The sequence below is a fragment of the Emydura macquarii genome, unplaced genomic scaffold (genome assembly GCF_026122565.2).
Source record: "Emydura macquarii macquarii isolate MOO-44397 ecotype Brisbane River unplaced genomic scaffold, CSIRO-AGI_Emac_v2 contig_670, whole genome shotgun sequence".
Taxonomy (NCBI): Eukaryota; Metazoa; Chordata; order Testudines; family Chelidae; genus Emydura; species Emydura macquarii.
Genome location: NW_027130807.1, coordinates 679,502 through 697,899, shown reverse-complemented (window position 1 = coordinate 697,899; position 18,398 = coordinate 679,502). Strand labels below are relative to the sequence as shown.

Here is an 18,398-nt window from a genome sequence, read left to right as displayed (position 1 = left end):
AAACTATTTTGTGTCTGGAATCAGGTATTCACTGTAAAGCTACCACTCTGAAATTGCAGCAATGAGCATATTTACAGTATGAACATATAAAAGTGCATGCAAATATGATCCTCAAGAAGGGAGATGCTTCTATAGTCATCACCCAGACTTTGTTCTCACACAATGTGCCCTAGCGACATTAACAAGATAATATACCAAGCAGCCATAGTACCCGGTGCTGGATCACTTTCTACTTGCCATGTGAAAAAGGATGGTAGAGACAAAACTCCCCAGGTAGAGGACTTTATGTAATGAATGTGTCTTGTGAGTGTGCAGAGCTTCACTCTGATCAGATGTTAAGAGCAGAAAATGGGGGGTAACAATGTCTGTTTCTGAATACTTGTTCAAGAGTAAAAAAAAAATTTAAAAAAATTAAATTGCAACCCAGCTGTGTGGCTCTGAAAACCCACCCACAGCACAGCAGTTGGAAATCCCAGGGAATGCCACTGAATGGGTCAGCCACAGGTGGTAAATTTAATACTGTTTTGCATCAAAGGATAAAGGTAGAAATTGTGTGAGACTCTGGAACAGACTCTATCCCCTACCCTAACCCTGGAGCACAGGGGCCTGAAGAAAATTCCTGTGGTGCAGATGCAGTGTAGAGCTGATGTAAGGAGTTCCGCACTGCCCCCTTCACCAATCCCTGTGCAGGATGCATGCAGGAAGAGGAGAGTCTGTTTAGTGAATGCCATGACAGAGATTTGGGGTGCCTGGCACTGCAGATCAGCCTGCAGGCAGCTCCCCTGAGGCTGTTCTAATTTATGTTGGTTGAGTTAGGGACTCTGGAGAAGTCTAGAATCCTGACGGCATGAATCTGGTCCCCATGAGCTGCACCTTTTAGATGGCACAGTACAGAATCTCAGCCACTAAATTTAGACTGACCAAGATTTAATCAGAGGGACTAACTCAGGAGAACTGTGCTCCAAATGTGCCTCTGTTTAAATCAGTTTCTATTCCTTTAAACAAGCCCAAGCATAGAAAGGATCAGGGGCAGAACCAGCCCTTCAAAATTTCCATAAAGTTAGACTAGTGTATTTATGCATTAAGAAGGAGATTTTCAAAGGCACAGATGGGAGTGAGACGCCCAACTTCTATTGACTTTCAACAGGAGCTGAGTGCCTCTCTCCCCTAAGCATTACTGTACATCAGCAACTCAGGGGTCTGAAAAAGTGAAGGGACAATCTCCTATGACACAAAAAGTATGTGTGTGGAGAGTACACCCCTTACTCAGAAGTAGGTCAATAACCCATTTCTAATTGTTTTTCAGCATTCACAGAAGGAAATAAAATTCCTCAAATCGGATGTGTCACTGGCTTACCAGTAGGTGGTGCTGGATAGTAAATCTGAACGTTACCCTAGCATTAATGCATTAAAAGGATTATTCCATTTAGCCAATGAGCTACTTGTAACGCACAAGAAACGAAGACAAACATTCTCGTTAAAACAACCCTATACTATATCTAGGAAATTGTTAATCGTTTTCGGGTCCTGAATGAGGAACAGCTGCATCCCACTTTGGCCTAACAATTCTGCACCAAATAATGATATACCTACCTGCATAGAAAAATTCAACTGCTTATGAAACTACCTGTGTCTCACAATCCCACTCCCGATATCACGCAGCTTGTATCACAGTGCTGCACCAAATTCCTGTGTTGCTTTTCACAGAAAGCAATACTGCACTAAATTACCTGCGTGTATTCTTGCAAACAATGACACTGTTCTGAATCCCTTTATTCTTATGCCACACCTAAAACTTGTATCATCACTTTTGTATGCTACATGCATATTTTACCTGTTACTTATATAATACAAATAAGCTGTTTATAAAATACGAGGATTATTCTGGTACAGCACTTTAATGTGTATCAGTGCTTAGCACATTAAGGAGCAGGTTTCAGAGGTAAACAGGAAGGGTTATATGATTGGTAATAGCATAATAATGTTATTTAGATATGCTAGTACCAGGAAGAATCACAGATATGCACTAGCATAATGTGAAAGAACCATTTAACAGCCTAAAAGAATGTGTTGAGTAACGACACCTTTTTTTCTCAGGGTAGCATAAGTTGCTTAAGACGCAAGTGCTGCTAAAGGAATTCCTTCAGCTAAAGAGAAACTGAAGCCATAGACTTAGCACTGGTATCTTCCAGTGCTTCAGAAATTCTGATTCTGTCTGAAATGTCCACCTTTTGAAGAAAAATCTATGCAACATTTCTCTATTTTGGTGAAACCTCCAAATTGAATAGTCTGAGAACAATCAAAGAAAATTACATAGAAATAGAGAAGATGGGTTCGAGATATTTAGGACTTACTTTCCTCAAATAAAAAATTTAGTTAAAAGGGGAATATATGATATCCCTACCCCACTGATAACTTAGAGTTATTAAAAGGAATTAGTAAGGCTTTTTTTCCCAGCGTGCCTTTCTGCCTCTGGTCCTTTAAAACTGGCAAAGCCAAACCATGGCAGCTTTAAGAGGGGTATTTTACAGTTAATAGATGCAGCTTCTTCTCTTCTAGCTGATAGGTACCCGTTGTGTTCTCCTGACCACGCCAGTTTTCTCTTGTTACTCAGAGGCTAGTATATTTTCACAGGGAGCAAAGAAGATCCTTTATCGAGTAACAACTTAGTGGAAGTAAATGGGAAGTATGTAAAGGCTCATCTGAATTAGATGGCTAGTCAGATGGCGGTGACTGATAGACACTTTTTACCACCTGTGCCACCATAAAGTGGTCTCAAAGCAGCTGTAATGCCCATGTGGAGGAGTTACCCTGGCCTAGGGGGTTCCAGAGGCAGGTATAGAGCAGGTTTTATGTTCTCCCAAGGAACCTGCCAGGATAGGGGCATTCTAAGGTATGGTTGGCTCTCCCTGTGGTTCAGGTGCTGCAAGATCTCTAAGGGCCGCAGCAGCCACTTGGCACTAGGTACTGCACAGATACAAGGGTGAATCTGGCCGTAAGAGTTTGCAGAGTCTTAAGTGATGATACATGACTGGGAAGTTCTAAGCTCTACGATGAGGCGATTACATAAGAACTGCTGTAGAGCAAAATCATGAGACTTTACCAGGCCCAGACATTGTGGGTTAGAGTTCCTGTGACAGGCAGCCCTCTTCATTCTAGGAAAGCTCCTGATAGGATTTTTCTGAATAAATTTTCTCTGATTTTTATTTTATTGTCCATTGTGATGTTTAGTGATACCTGCAGTTTGAGTGCTAGGATAAAAGAAAGAATAACCTCACAGGCATTGTTAGATGGGAATGTTCTTCTCTCACTGATCAACCAATGATAGTAGTCATAACAGGGTGTGGATTGGGCAAAGCCAGCTAAGAAATGCACCAAATGCCACAAATGCACAGTTTGTCATGACTCATGAGTTTAAATGTTTCAGTTCCTTTTCTCCACTGTTTCAAACTGATTGTTGATGGTTTTTGTTTTCTTTCTGTAAGGTTCCCTGGATGATGTGGATCTCTCTTCCTACTCCAGAATCCCATTGACTTCAATTAGCATGCTTGTGTGAGTAAGGCCACCAGGACTTTGGCCCAAGAAATGAAGAAACTTGTTTTGTTTCTTCACTGATTAACCCCAGCTATGCACTGCTGGGACACCTAAAAGACCCCAGTGCCCTATCTGAACCTGGCTTTGGACAAGTGGGACCATATTCAGAAGTGACTTAAATGGTGGCATAAATTACACATCAGCAAGTGATAGTTAGTGGGTGTCATTTACCTGATGACGGGGCAAGAGGGTGGAGTTGTAGAAGGAAAAACGAGTAGGAGGATGTCAGATAATGCACCTCCCAATACACTCCAAATTAACTTGCAAATTCTAGTTATTTTCCTTTCTTGTTACATGCCATTATGGGGATGGAGTTGTAATTTGCACCACTTACTGATGGGTTTGCACCACCATTCCATTGCCCTGATGATTGCCCAGACCTGAATTCTTCTCCACTTGTTCTCAGGCTCTGAGGCTTGTAAATCAATATTCTTGCTACATATGATATGGAAGGGGATTCAGTTAAACTGGTCTGAAGTGGTTCTCTAGGACTTGGGGCTAGTCTACACTTAAAACTAACAGCTACACAGCTGTATCAGTATCCCTGTGCCACTGTAAGAGCACCTGTGTAGCCGTGTTATGTCGATGAGAGAAAGCTCTCCCACTGACATAATAAAACCACCTAAACGAGTGTAGTCCACACAAGACCTTAGAAAACATTCCATCTCTCCTACTCATGCAGTTGAATTAGGCCTTGTCTACAGTAGTACTTATGCTGGCAAAACTTTTGTTGCTCAGGGATGTGAAAAAACAGCCCCCTGAGTGACATAAGTTTTGCCAGCATAAGCTCTTGTGTAGGCAGTGCTGTGCTGGTGGGAGATGCTCTCCTGCTGACATAGCTACCGCTGTTCTTTAAGGTGGTTTTATTATGCTGGCAGGAGAGCTCTCTCCTGTCGACATAACGCGGCTACACAAGCGCTAATGCCACAAAATTTATGTTGCTCAGGGGAGTGTTTTTTTCACACCCCTGAGCAACAAAAGTTTTGCTGGCATAAGTGCTAGTGTAGACGTGGACTTTAATCTCCTTTATTAAAGCAATTTACTTTTTGCTTCTCTTCTAGCCTATAATTATTACCCCAATCACACCACCACCTGCTCTCGTGTGGATTAACCAAAAGAATTGGGGCTGATGTCTTGTGTGTAAAAGAAAAGATAAAGGGTGGTTCAAAGATGTGTCAGGGAAAGAGTAATGCACAAAGAGCCACAAAAGAGCTAAATTCACTTTTCATCATCTATAAATCGTGTGATAATTTCTGAAATAAAAATTGGTTTGTTTCACTACGTGTAACACATTCAGTGCTTTTGCTATGCTATGTATGACCCAGATCCTACAAACACTTCCACTTCACTGTAGTTCCAGTGAGTTCAATTATAGCTTTGGACAATCAGGGACAAAGGAGACTACTCCCATGAGTAAAGCTTGTGAGTTCAATGGGGCTATTCGCTTGTGATGGCCACTCACATGCGTAAAGTCACTTACATCCACAAATTTTTAGGATCTGCATCTGTGTATTTTGTGCGCCAATGCTGAACTGAAAGTGGTTGGTTTTCAAAATTCTAAAGAGAACAGCTACTCATTGTAGTATAGGGTGAGCAGATAGCAAATGTGAAAAATCGGGAGAGGGGGTGGGGGGCAATAGGCCTCAAAGACAAAGCCTCGAATATCAGGATTGTCCCTATAAAATCAGGACACCTGATCATCCTATTGTAGTATTAATAAAAATGAGCATTATTAAAAACTTATCAAAAGCTTGCCTCTATCCATTCCTACATTCTTGAGCTTCTGGGGGTCTGTGCCCACCAAATCTTTGCTGCTCTGCTTACAACCGGTTAGTGCTGCTGGAAGACCCTGTAATGCTGTACACTGGGTAAAATTATTATATATTCAGGGCCTGATTTTCATTTACACCAAAGCCACTTTACACTCCTCTGGCATGCTAAAGGGGCCTTAAAATGAGTATAGATGTAATTTATGCCCTCTGAAAGGCCCCTCCCTGGACACTGCCAGAGCAATCTAAGAAGTTTCAGCATAAACAAGAATAGGAATTGACTACATTACTCCACTATCTATAGAACTGGTAAAAATGCAAAATAATATTCAATAAATACATTATTTAATTAATATTCTACCAAGTCAAGTGGGAGAATGAGAATGGAATCATCTGTGTTTCATAGGCCCCTATGCTGTTAATATTTAAAGGAGATTCTTTAGGTCAAGTATGTACTTTTGGAGCAAGGTCATCACACCTAGGTTTGGTGTGGATGCTTATCTGAATCTTTTCAGACTGGAGAGCTGGTGCAAACAGGCTTTTGTTGGAGGCATTCAGCACTTCTGCTTCTGCCTGGAAAGTGGAAGCTGGAAGCAAAATGTGTCCTCACATTTCAGGAACTAAAAAGAGGCTGAGCTCGAGGCACTGGCTAAGTGCGTTGCCTTAGCCAAGTAAATTTTCTTTGCTGAATTCCCAGGCCGCCAAATGAGGATAATATGTACCTATTTACTGGCATGGGAGGATTATTTAGTTAATTCTACGCAGTACTCGGAGACATAGAGCATTATAGAAATCCTATTATTGTTGTAGAAATATCATTCTTGATTAAAGGAATGCCTGAAGACTCAATGGAACTGGTCAGTAGAGAGAGTGCTTTCCTGGATGGGGTTCATCCACCACTGGCTGCCTCTGCCCTGTTATTTCATGGGGAAACACTGATAGTGAGGTGGCTGGGACTGGCAGGCCTTGGCAACACTCTGGTCTTAGGCTAGGTCTACACTATAAACTTACATCGGTATAACTATATTGCTCAGAGGTGTGAAAAATCCACACACCCCTGAGCAATGCAGTTATACCAACCTTGGTGTAGACAGCGCTAGTCGCGGGAGGGCTCCTCCGATCAACGTAGCTACTGCCTCCGGCAGAGGTGGATTAACTGCACCAAGGGGAAATGCTCCCTTGTCTTCACGGAAGTGAAGTGCTGCGCTGCTATCGCTGCACTGGTGCCGCTGCACCACCATGGCCTCTGCGGTGTTTTAAGTGTAGACCTGCCCATAGGGTCAGGGTGGAGGAAGCAGGGTCGCAGAGCTGAGCTGTCATCACACCCCATTCTCTACACCTCCAACAGACAGGACCCCTGACCTGCTCACCTAGGGGAACAGGGCCCCTCTCTGAGCACCCCTAAGGGAGAGGAGCCGGGGCCTCCAAGCAGCCTCCAACCAACCCTCCCCGCGGGCGCTGCCTGTAGAACCGGGCCGCGCGCTCCGGCGCCAGGGGGCGCTGCAGGCCCCAGCCGTCGCCATGGTTACCGCTGGGTGCGTACTCGGGGTTTACGGAGCTGACGCAGTGGGCGGCCCGGCGGGCGGAGGCGCTGGGGGAGAATCGCGGGGGGGGGGGGGGGAGAGGCCGGGCCGGGGAACCCCGGGATGGCGGCGGCGGCGGCGGCGGCCCTGGCCCGGTGGCGGCGGCGGCGCAGGCGGCGGCAGAGAGGTGAAGGGCCGGGCCGGGCCGAGAGTCTCCCGATGGGGGAGGGGGGGTTAAGGGGCGCCCCCTGGGCGGAGGAACCACCCCCCTGGGCGGGGCGGGGCGGGGCTGGGGGGGGGGAGGTGCCCCCTGCCCTGGTGGTGAGTGGGCCAGGCCCCCCCCCGGGCATGGGAGCGAGGAGGGGGAAGGTGCCTCCTGCCCTGGTGAGGAGCCCGCAGCCCCTCTCCCTTGTCACGGGCGAGGTGGTGGCTGCCTTGGAGCTGAGGAAGGGGCGCTTCAGGAAGTGGGGTTGGGGGAGAGGGAGCGCAATGAGCCTTGGCTGCCCCATGGATGTTTGTTTGTTTGTGTTTTTTTCGTGTGGCTTGTGTCGGGGGAGTTACCCCCTGGGGGCACTTGAGAGAGGGGCATTGTGGGCTGGTGTTTAGGTCCTGGGGGCCTAGTTGCCTCCTGGGGTTGTGGCTTTGAAGGATGGTGTCTCTTGCTGAAGATTTGTATGTGCTCAGTTTACACTGGAGTTTGCTGAGTGCCTATTGCTGATGGGGTGGGGATCAACTTTGGAGGTAGCTCTTGCTGCTGCTGTGTGGGTGTTAAGGGAGGATATCCCCTCTTGGATTATTTTTGTTTTGTATATGGTGATTATTGGTTTCATACTGTTTTCTGTCCTGGTTTCTGGGGCTGTAGTTTTGTGTGTGAATTTTGGGGTCCATGCTTAGGAAATGCATTCTCTTTTTATTTGATATGTGGAAACCCCTTAGTTTCAGCAGATTGGGTTGGTCTTTCAGCATTGTAATTCCTCCTTTAATTTACAGGAAATATTTCTTTTTCCATAAGGCAATATCGGTTGAGTCCAAATTCAATGTGCCTCTTTAGTATTGTTATAATTATTACAGATTTTATTGTGATGGGTCTTGTATAGACTTATAGTATGAGACATCCCCTGCCCCAAAGAGCATACAATGTAAATAGACAAAAGACAGAAAGAGTGAAAGGCACAGAAAAGTAAAATGATTTGGTCATGGTGATGCAGCAGATCAGTGGCAGAGTCGGCATTATAATCCAAGTCATAGAATCATAGAAAATTAAAGATGGAAGGGACCTTAGGAGGTCATCTAGTCTAATCCTCTGCTCAAAGCAAGACTAACCCGAACTAAACCATCCCATCCAGGGCTTTGTCAAGCCAGGCCTTAAACACCTCTAAGAATGGAGATTCCACCACCCCCGTAGGTAATCCATTCCAGTGTTTCACCACCCTCCTAGTGAAAAAGTTTTTCCTAATATCCAACCTAGACCTCTCCCACTGCAACTTGAGACCATTACTCCTTATTCTGTAATCTGTCACCATTGAGAACAGCCTAGCTCCATCCTCCATGGAACCCCTCTTCAGGTAGTTGAAGACCGCTATCAAATTCACCCTCACTCTTCTCTTCTGCAGACTAAATAAGACCAGTTCCCTCAGCCTCTCCTCAGAAGTCATATGCTCCAGCCCCATAATTATTTATTTGCCCTCCACTGGATTCTCTCCAATTTGACAACATCCTTCCTGTAGTGGGGTCCTAAAACTGAACACAATACTCCAAATGTGGCCTCACCAGTGCTGAATAAAGGGGAATAATCACTTCCCTCGATCTGCTGGCAATGCTCCTACTAATGCAGCCCAATATGCCGTTAGCCTTCTTGGCAGCAAGGGCACACTGTTGACTCATATTCAGATTCTTTTCCACTGTAATTCCCAGGTCCTTTTCTGCAGAACTGCTGCTTAGCAGTCATCCCCAGTCTGTAGCAGTGCATGGAATTCTTTCATCCTAAGTGCAGGACTCTGCACTTTTCCTTGTTAAACCTCATCAGATTTCTTTTGGCCCAATCCTCCAATTTGTCTAGGTCACTCTGTATCCTATCCCTACCCTCCAGCATATCTACTACTCCCACCCATCTTAGTGTCATCCCCAAACTTGCTGAGTATGCAATCCACTCCATCCTCCTGATCATTAATGAATAAATTGAACAAAACCAACCCTTGGGGCACTCCATTTGTTACTGGCTGCCAATTAGTCATCGAGCCGTTGATCACTACCTGATGAGCCCAATGACCTAGCCAGTTTTCTATCCATCTTATAGTCTATTTCACTGTTTCTCAATTTCTTTCCACCCACGGAACTCTTGCGCGCCCATGCCATGCCCTTGGAACCCTTGCCCGACCATACCATGCCCTCGGAACCCTTGCCCACACATGACATACCATCCGCTGAAAAGTCAAGGAAATCTTCCTCTTTTCGGCGGCGCAGTATTTGCTTGATTCGGCGGCACGCTTTCAGGGCTGATTTTGGCAGCGCGCGAGCAGCTGATCGGCGGCACCAGATTTTTTTAACATTCGGCAGCACGGTATGTCTTCTTCGCGGAACCCTTCCACTCAGCCCACGGAACCCTAGGGTTCCGCGGAACACCATTTGAGAACCACTGGTCTATTTATCCAACCAACCCATACTTCTGTAACTTGCTGGGAAGAATACTGTGAGAAAACATATTAAAAGCTTTGCTAAAGTCAAGGTATATCACGTCCACTGCTTTCCCCACATCCACAGAGCCAGTCTGCTAGTCATTGGTGACCCAGTCCAGTGCTCTAACATGCTGTGTTTGTCTGGTATGGAATATTGTATATGAAGAGGAAGACTTACAGTCAGCATCAGAAGGTGTGTTTACACTGCAGTAAAAGACCAGCAGGATGGCCTCAGCTGGCCTGGGTCAGCTGTTTGTGGCTTGGGAGTCTCAGGCTGTGGGGCTATAAAATTGCAGTGTAGATATTTGGGCTTGGCCTGGGGGAGGCTGGGCTCTGAGCTCCTGAGAGGAGGAAGGATCTCAGAGGCCAGCCCAAGCCCAAATGTCTACACTGCTGTTCTTAGCCCTGCAGCACGAGCCTTGCAAGCCTAAGTCAGATGACCTAGGCTTTGCGACTCAGTGCCATGGGTTTTCTATTGCAGTGCAAACATACCCAAAGAATGTAAGGTCAAAAGGGACCATCTAATCTGACCTTCTGTTTATTACAGGTCAGTAAACATGTGTGACAGTCTGTACTCTTATGTTCATCCTTTTTACAAGACTATGATAAATTTTGTGCAAAGTATGGCTTGTGAGGTATCATTTGAAAACTCATAATCTGCTGAACATTATTGTCCTGGTAAAATGTGTGGCCACACTGTATGTAGAGAGTTATAAAATTCTGCTGTATAAGACACGTTCCATGTCTGGGGAAGCAACTTCAAATCAGTTCCCCAGAGACAAAAGGTTATCCAGCACCTCAACCAGGTGTCAGCATAATCAAATGGACTATCACCTGATTAAGTGGCCATTCTTTGGGAGAAAGAAGGTTGTGAGTGAGAAATTTACATCTTGGCAATGGAACAGCTGGGCAATGGAACTGCAATGGAACATCTGTGTAATCAGACTAGCTGTTACCTGAACCTCAGTTGTAGATTTTCAGAGGCTAAAGAACTCTCGTTGTTTCAGCTGTAGATGATTTTCAAAGAAAAAGGGAGCTATAAGAAAGGAGGACAGAGGCCCCAAAATATTCTTCCTTTCTCTCTATCCATGGCAACCATGACACCTGAGGAACGAAAAACCAGCTTTGAACTGATGGGGGGGACGGAATCTTGTCTGAAAGGAGTTTAGTTCAGACTGCTAAAGTGTGTGGTGAGAGAAATCTTTGCTTCGGATTCACTTAGCTTGATAAGTTAGGTATTAGTTTGCATTTTACCTTTTATTTCTTTGTAATCAATTCTGACTTTTATGACTCATTACTTGTAATCACTTAAAATCTATCTTTCTGTAGTTGATAAATAATAATAATTTGAGAACAGGATTTGTGCATATAATTTTCTATTAATAAAAATGACGGACTTTCTATGAACTTGTATTGTCCAGAAGAAAAGAGATGGGCAGTACAAGACGCAGATTTCTGGGCACATGTCTAGGATTGGGAAGTTGTTGGTGTCACTCTGCAGTGTAGTTCTTGGGTGGCTGGCTAAGCGCTCATACAGTAGAGCTGGCAGTAATTTATGTACTAGAGTCTGTGTTTGAGTAGGCCAGGAGTGGTTACTCTCACAGTGAAGCAGTGCAAAAGGCTCCCCAGGTTGGAGGATTGAGGGGACACAGCTGTTCAGCAGTCCAGATTGTACCCTGGGGAATGTCACAACATCCCCAAGCCCAATAACCAGCATTAGACTAAAGTATTACAGCCCTTGGGACTAAACTATTGTATGCCACAGGCAGAGAACAGGCGGAACTGAGGTGCACCATTATCCAAGGCCCCTGCAATGGCAGGGAATTGATTTAGTGAGATATAACTGGATGATCCTAGCAAGTGACCCCTGCCCCATACTGCGGTGGAAGTGTGTGTTTGACCATCAGTGCAAGCAGCACTAGCTCTACTCCTTAGTAGCATTAAATAACAGTGCCACTTTCTAAGACTGGAATAGGAGATTTTGAGGCTATATTTAGGAAGGAGATTTGATGCAGGGATTTTTTTCCTCTCTTCACTAGTCCAGGATCAGTATTTGGAAAAGTACTTGTACGAATCCTGCCAAAGTTTTTCTAGCCAGGGCAGGTCATGAGATCTGTCCTTAAAATCCACAACAGTGAAAATCAAGAGTGCTGTTTGCATGTAAAAGCACAGGCTGTACCACACTGGCAAGACCCATGCATCTTATAGTTTAGGGATGCCTAAACTTTGCTCAACCAAGGGCCATGCTGTGCCCTTCCAAGGAATGTGGGAACCATACTTAGCTGTCTCAGAAGAGATTGCAGTTACCACCTCTAAATACAGCTATGGTGCCTGTAGAAATTATGGCTCCCACTATGCAACTCTGTATCTAGAGTCAGATCAAGGTGGAGCACTGCGCACTAGTTCCTATAAGCACCATAGGCCTCTCCTCCATGCTGAAGCTGAGAGTAGATTTTGGGGTGTCTCTGAGGAGGACCAATGAAAAGGATTAAGAATCTTTATCCTAAAGAGCTGTAAGCCATCATATTAAATAGAAATGCTTCAAAGGAAAATATAAGCATCCTCCCAGGTAGAAAGGAGGTTGCATACTTGTCAGGAAAAGCCCCATGTAGCCAGCTAATGGTGTGAGGCTTTAATGGACTGGTGGTTGTTTTCAGGTATGTCAGGGAGGGTTTTGTAGCTCACGTTGGTGGCAGGGGGAAACATCAGTGTTTGTGTGGGCAGGATAAGCGGTAAGAGTTCTGAAATAGCAGTGACTGAAAGATAGTGAAATTGCAGGATGTGGTTACCAACTCCTGCATGTGGTTTCTGGAAAAACAACGATTTCATCTCTTGGTTTTCTGATACTGGTTTCTGCTGGGCCCTGTGTGTGTGTGTGGTGAAGAAGGGGTGTCTATGTTTATATGGAAGTGTTTGGGTGGGTGAGGGGGCCATCTCTTGAGAATTGGTGTTTGCTTTTCAATATGGAAAGCATCTTGCTGGCATAGGTTATCAATGGGGGTGGATGTCAGTCTTTTATGCCATAAAAATTGCATTGGACAACTAAAACCCCCTGATTAAACTATTCCTAAAACTATTAAGTGCTGTTCAACACATCTTTCATATAAGAGCAAAGTCTGAAACCCAACTATAACTGAAAACTACACAAAATGGGGCAAAACCCCAACAGAAAGCCACTCTATATCTGCTGTTCTGTGAGCAAATACTACATGTGCCCCAAACTAGGACTCTGTAGAACAGAACTGGGATATGTGCCCTCTTCTAATCTGCATGTAGAAAAACCCAACAACTAACTCATCTTCTGGTGCCATCACAACCAAGGTAATGTATACTCCCTCCACAAAAAAGTATGAAGAGACCAGAACTAGAAACTTGACAAAACACGTCCCACTTCTAGATGGCATCACTGATAGGCCTTACCAGTGCTGATCTTTAAGAGCAAAGGGAGCTAACAACTTCAACAAAAACGGAGTTTCATTCAAGTCACTGGACCGAGCATTGAGAAGACTGTCTACTACGTACTGGGAAAGAATAGATCAAAAGTCACAAAAACTAGATTGCTGTATATCTCCACAGAAGTTTCAACCAAGCAGCAGACCTTACCACACTGAAATACACAAAACTCAGAGATACTATTACCAAATATAGACTCGCTGCTGGTAAGCTAGAAGAAGGAACTGGGAGACACCAAGCACAGTGGAATCACAGAAAGGAACAATTGTGCAACCAGTAAGACAGAGGAGAGATTAAAACAGAGATATTTTCCACTCCAGGGTCTAGACTAGGAAGGACCGAGAAGAGCGATTTCTTGAAATGATCAGAAATAAAAGTCTCCTTTAAAAAAATAAGAAAAAATTGTATAACTAGGAGAAAAGAGATGCATGGCTGAGCAAGGTACATAACAATCTGTCACTGCATCAAAAATGGATGAAAGTGGACATGGTAATAACTTTCCCCCACACTCCCTTCAAAAAACCCTACTTGGGAAGGCTTGTCCTATGTAGATACTCAATGCACTGTACTGAGTGTAATAGCTGTTACTACCTCTCAATTTATACAATACTTGTATAAATTCTCTTGCCAATAAAGATTTTTAGATTTTATTTGTGTGTGTCTGCTCGTGGGGTTAGATGGGAGAGCTAATATTACATTCATTGTTGTCCCGGCCACCACAGGGAGGGTTCTGCTGTAGTAGTTTTCATATCACCCACTGATGTTATATGCATCTCTGAGGCTACGGCTACACTGACGGCAGCAAAGTCGCCGCCGTCAGATTGATTTCTCTGGATCAACTGAGCGGTCAGTGAAGACCTGCTCAGTTGATCCAGAAATCGACATACTAAGACCACTTTCACAAGTGGCATAGCACCATGTCCCCATCGGCACAGTGCAGTGAAGACGGCACGCAGAAGAGGAGCCCAGAAGTCGACAGGAGTTACGCAGGTTTTTTGCGTAGCTTGCGTAACTCCCGTCGACTGCCGCTGAATCCCGGAAGTAAGTGTAGACAGGGTCTGAGTGAATACTAAAGATATAAACTCGGAACCTCTAGCTGCCCTTTCTGATTAATCTAATTTGCTTGCACGTTTCTTGGCCCATAGCTTTCTGCTGTATGTACTCCTGTTTCTACAGCTGCCTGGATTCCCTGGGGGATCTGAGTGAACCAGCCACAGATTTTCATATAATCCCTGTGAGATTTAGATTGAGTGTTTGTATTTGTGATGTTAGAGTTAATCTTGAGAGGGCCAGTAGTCAATGGCTTTTTGCTTTGTTTAAAAACATCATTTGGGCTGAAATTTTTCATGTTTAGTCTCAGTCTAGAAGTGAGTTATTCTGGGAAGGGACTCTTAAAAGAGTTGGGGGTGGGAAACGTGTGGGGGTTTTGTAAGTTTTATTTTTAACCTGTAAATTAAGTTTTCATATGCTGGTTTTTGTAAATTATCAGAGCCCAATAAAAACAAAACAAAACAAAATAAAAAAGCTTTGCTTTAAAACCTCAGTCCTGGTATATGCTAGTGCCTTCCGAGCAAGAACTATTAAGTGGGATGTTTGAAGAAATATAAAAGTGCTAACAGTTGAAATAATAATTACATAATACCGAGCTCTTATATAATGCTTTTCATCAGTCGATCTCAAAGCACTTCACAATCTTTTTAAATATATTTTGTCTTCACAACACCACTGTGAGGCAGGAAAGTATTATCCCCATTGTTAAAGATGGGAACTGAGGGAGGCACTAAGGGAATTTCCCAGGGTTAAACAGGAAGTCTGTGATGCAGCAGAGAATTGAACCCCGGTCTCCCAAATCTTAGGCTAGTGCCCTGGACCACCTTTCGCCCTTGAAAGTGTTGACTCCAGTATGTACGGTACATTAGTTGCTTTAACTGCAGAGAGAGATGATAGGCTGTGAGGCTCCAAACATTTAAAGGTCTCGATATGATTCTACAGTCTGTCTTGCATTGTAGCACCAAATGCTTCTGTTCTGCTTTTCCTTGGGGTAAGGGGTTTCTAGAGCTATTTTTCTTATATAGCAACATTTTATATCCACTCTAGAAGGAGAACCTCTTCCTTTGGTGAGCTGACTGCACCTTGCTTTTCCTCTAATAAATCACCCTTTTTAACTTTTCAACTTGCCACCTGAGCAGCAGTTTATAAATTGTTAAAACTAATGGTCTCACTGAATCAGATAATGATCTAGCAGATGAATAAGTGCATCCTGAGTTGGATAAAGTATGGGAGCTGTGGGAAGTTGTGTTTAAAGAGACAGCAGATGAGATGCTTGAAAGAGTGGAACTGTTCTCATCCACTTTTGAAAGTAATGGGGCTTATCAGTACTTGGATGGGAGACCATAGAGAGGGAAAAATGTCTGTGAAAGTGCATTATGTGCCCCCCATTCTGAGCCAACAGGATTATCACAAACAGAAAAAGTAGATTACCTTTTAATTCTATGTCTGGATAGCTTTGGATGGAGATTCCTGCTGGAATGGATTCCTCACAAACAAAGCTAATCTTTTACTTGAAGTTGATTTACTTAGGTTCTCTTCTCCATTCTGCACTATCCACATTAGGCTTTGTAATTTTTATTTATTCCACCAGAATGCAGGTATATGGCATCGGGTTTTACTATTGTGGGAACGGTCGCAACTACTGTAGTTAAATCTGCCTTTGGTTTTAAATGTAACCTTTTCAGTTGTTCTTATCTTTCTGAAACTCTTATCTTTGGGGCTAAAATTTAACAAATTTGATCTTTGTCTAAAGGTGATTTTTCTTTTTTTGTTTTGTTTAGGAAAGTTTGAGCAAAAATAGTTCTCATGTTTTTGAGTAAGTAGAAAGTGAAAAATAATAATCGTCATCATCTCCTGTTTCCAACACCAAGGTTGGATAGGGCTGACTCCTGTCAGTTTCATGGCTTTGGCTGCCACCCCCCCCAAGTCTAGGCCCATTTTACAGATGGGGAACTGAGGAACAGAGGTCTTTCCCCCATGCCTTAAAGATTCTAAGGCCAGAAAGGACATTTGTGATCTTTTAGCCTGATCCCTATGCAACACAGGCCAGAGAACTTCCCGAAAATAATTCCTAGAGCAGATCTGTTAGAAGAACATTCCATCTTGATTTAAAAACTGTCAGTGATGGAGAATCCACCACGACCCTTGGTAAATTGTTTCAATGGTTAATTGCTATCACTGTTAAAAATGTACACCTTATTTCTAGTCTGAATTTGTCTAGCTTCAACTTCCATTGTGTTATATCTTTCTCTGCTAGATTGAAATGCCCTTTGTCACATTTGTTCCCTATTTAAATACTTATATACTGTAATCAGGTTACCCCTTTACCTTCTCTTTGTTAAGTGAAATAGATTGAACTCTTTGAGTCTATCACTATAAGGTGTGTTTTCTAATGTTTCAGTCATTCTTGTGGCTCTTCTCTGAACCTTCTCTATCTTAACATCCTTTGTGAATTGTGGGCACCAGCACTGGACACATTATTCCAACAGTAGTGGTACCAGTGCCAAATATAGAGATAAAAAATAACCTCTCTGCTCCTATTCTCCTACTTGAGAGTCCCGTGATTGCATTAACTCTTGGCCACAGCATCACACTGGGAGCTCATGTTCAGCTGATTATCCATCACCACCCCCAAATCTTTTTCAGAGTAACTGCTTCCCAGGATAAGAGTCCTCCATTGTGTAAGGATGGCCTACATTCTTTGTTCCTAGATACATAAATTTACATTTAACTATATTAAAATGCATATTGTTTCTTATGTCCAGTTTACCAAAGAATCCAGATCATTCTGTATGTGACTTGCCCTCTTCATTGTTTCCCACTTCCTAATTTTTGATCATCTGCAAACTTTATCAGTGATTTTAGGTTTTTTTCCAGGTCACTGATAAAAATGTTTAATAGCGTAAGGCCAAAAAACAATCCCTGTGGGATCCTATTGGGCATGCACCCACCTGCACAGTGACAGGTCCCTATTTTCAGTTACATTTTGATATCTATCACTTAGCTAGTTTTAAATCCATTTAATGTGTACCATGTTAATTTTATAGTCTAGTGTTTTAATCAAAATGTTGTGCCGTACCAAGACAAATGCCTTATAAAAGTCTACTATATATTATGTCAACACTATTACCTTTATCAACCAAATTCATAATATCAGTGAAAGGTATCAAGTTGGTTTGACCAGATCTATTTCCCATAAACCCACATTGATTTGCATTAATGACATTACCCTCCTTTAATTCTTTATTAATTGAATCCTGTATCAGCCACTCCATTATCTTGCCTGGGATCAATATCAGGCTGACAGACCTATAATTTCCTGGGTCATTTCTTACCTTTTTTAAAAATTGGCACAACACATTAATTTTCTTCCAATCTTCTGAAACTTCCCCAGTTTTCCAAGACTTATTGAAAATCAACATTAGTGAACCAATTAATGCCTCAGCCAGCTCTTTTAAAACTCTTGAATGCAAGTTATCTGGATCTGCTGAATTAAAAATGTCTAACTTTATTAGCTTCTGTTTAACATTCTCCAGATATATAAATGGAATGGAAAAAAGGTTTATCACCATATGATGAGACTATATCATCTCTGTTTTTACCCAAATACAGAACAGAAATATTTATTGATTATTTCTGCCTTTTCTGAATGATTATTGGTAATTCTGCCATTTTCCTCTAACAACTGATCAGTACCATTGTCAGGGTTCTTTTAGTTCCTAATATACCTTAAAAACACCTTTTTATTGTCTTTAACTCTCCTGACCATAGGCTTCTCCTTGTGTCCCTTATCCATTTTGTATAGTTCCTAACTTCTAATTTATATATATTAATTATTGTCAACTTCCCCTTTCTTCCATTTGTTTTATATATATATATATATTTATTATTGCCTTCACTTTCCCTCTAAATCAGGTTGGTGTTTTAACTGGTTTGACCTATTTCCTCAGTTGAGGGATTGTGACTTTTGGGGCATCTGGTAAGGTGTTCTTAAATGATTCCCAATTATCATTCACATTTTTCTGACTAAATTCATCCTCCTTGGTGATTTGGCTCTAGCTCTGAAGCCCACCCACCCTCCCTCCCTAGGCTTCGGTGCCCGAGCCTGAAAGTCACACAGCTATTTTTAGCAGCACAGTGCAACCCCATGAGCCCGAGTCTGTTGACGCAGGCTCTGAGATTCAGTAATGATCTTTCTTTCTTTCTTCCCTCCCTCCCTCCCTCTCTTCAGTGGCTTAGATCTCCCTTTCCCCAAAAAAGGATTTTTGGCTGGTTCTCCCTTCCTTCCTCCCATGGTGAATTTCTTCGTAAAAGTTCAAAGAAGGTTGGCATGC

General features: G+C 43.1%; 1 protein-coding gene across 1 annotated transcript in view; it reads left to right on the top strand.

The window, feature by feature from the left end:
- Positions 1-7,027: 7,027 nt before the first annotated feature.
- The window catches only part of DAGLA (diacylglycerol lipase alpha), a 100,835-nt gene continuing 89,464 nt past the window's right edge, over positions 7,028-18,398 (top strand). The window contains exon 1 of the mRNA XM_067541463.1: positions 7,028-7,073. The gene's annotated coding sequence lies outside the window, so the exon portion shown is untranslated. The remainder of the gene's footprint in view (positions 7,074-18,398) is intronic.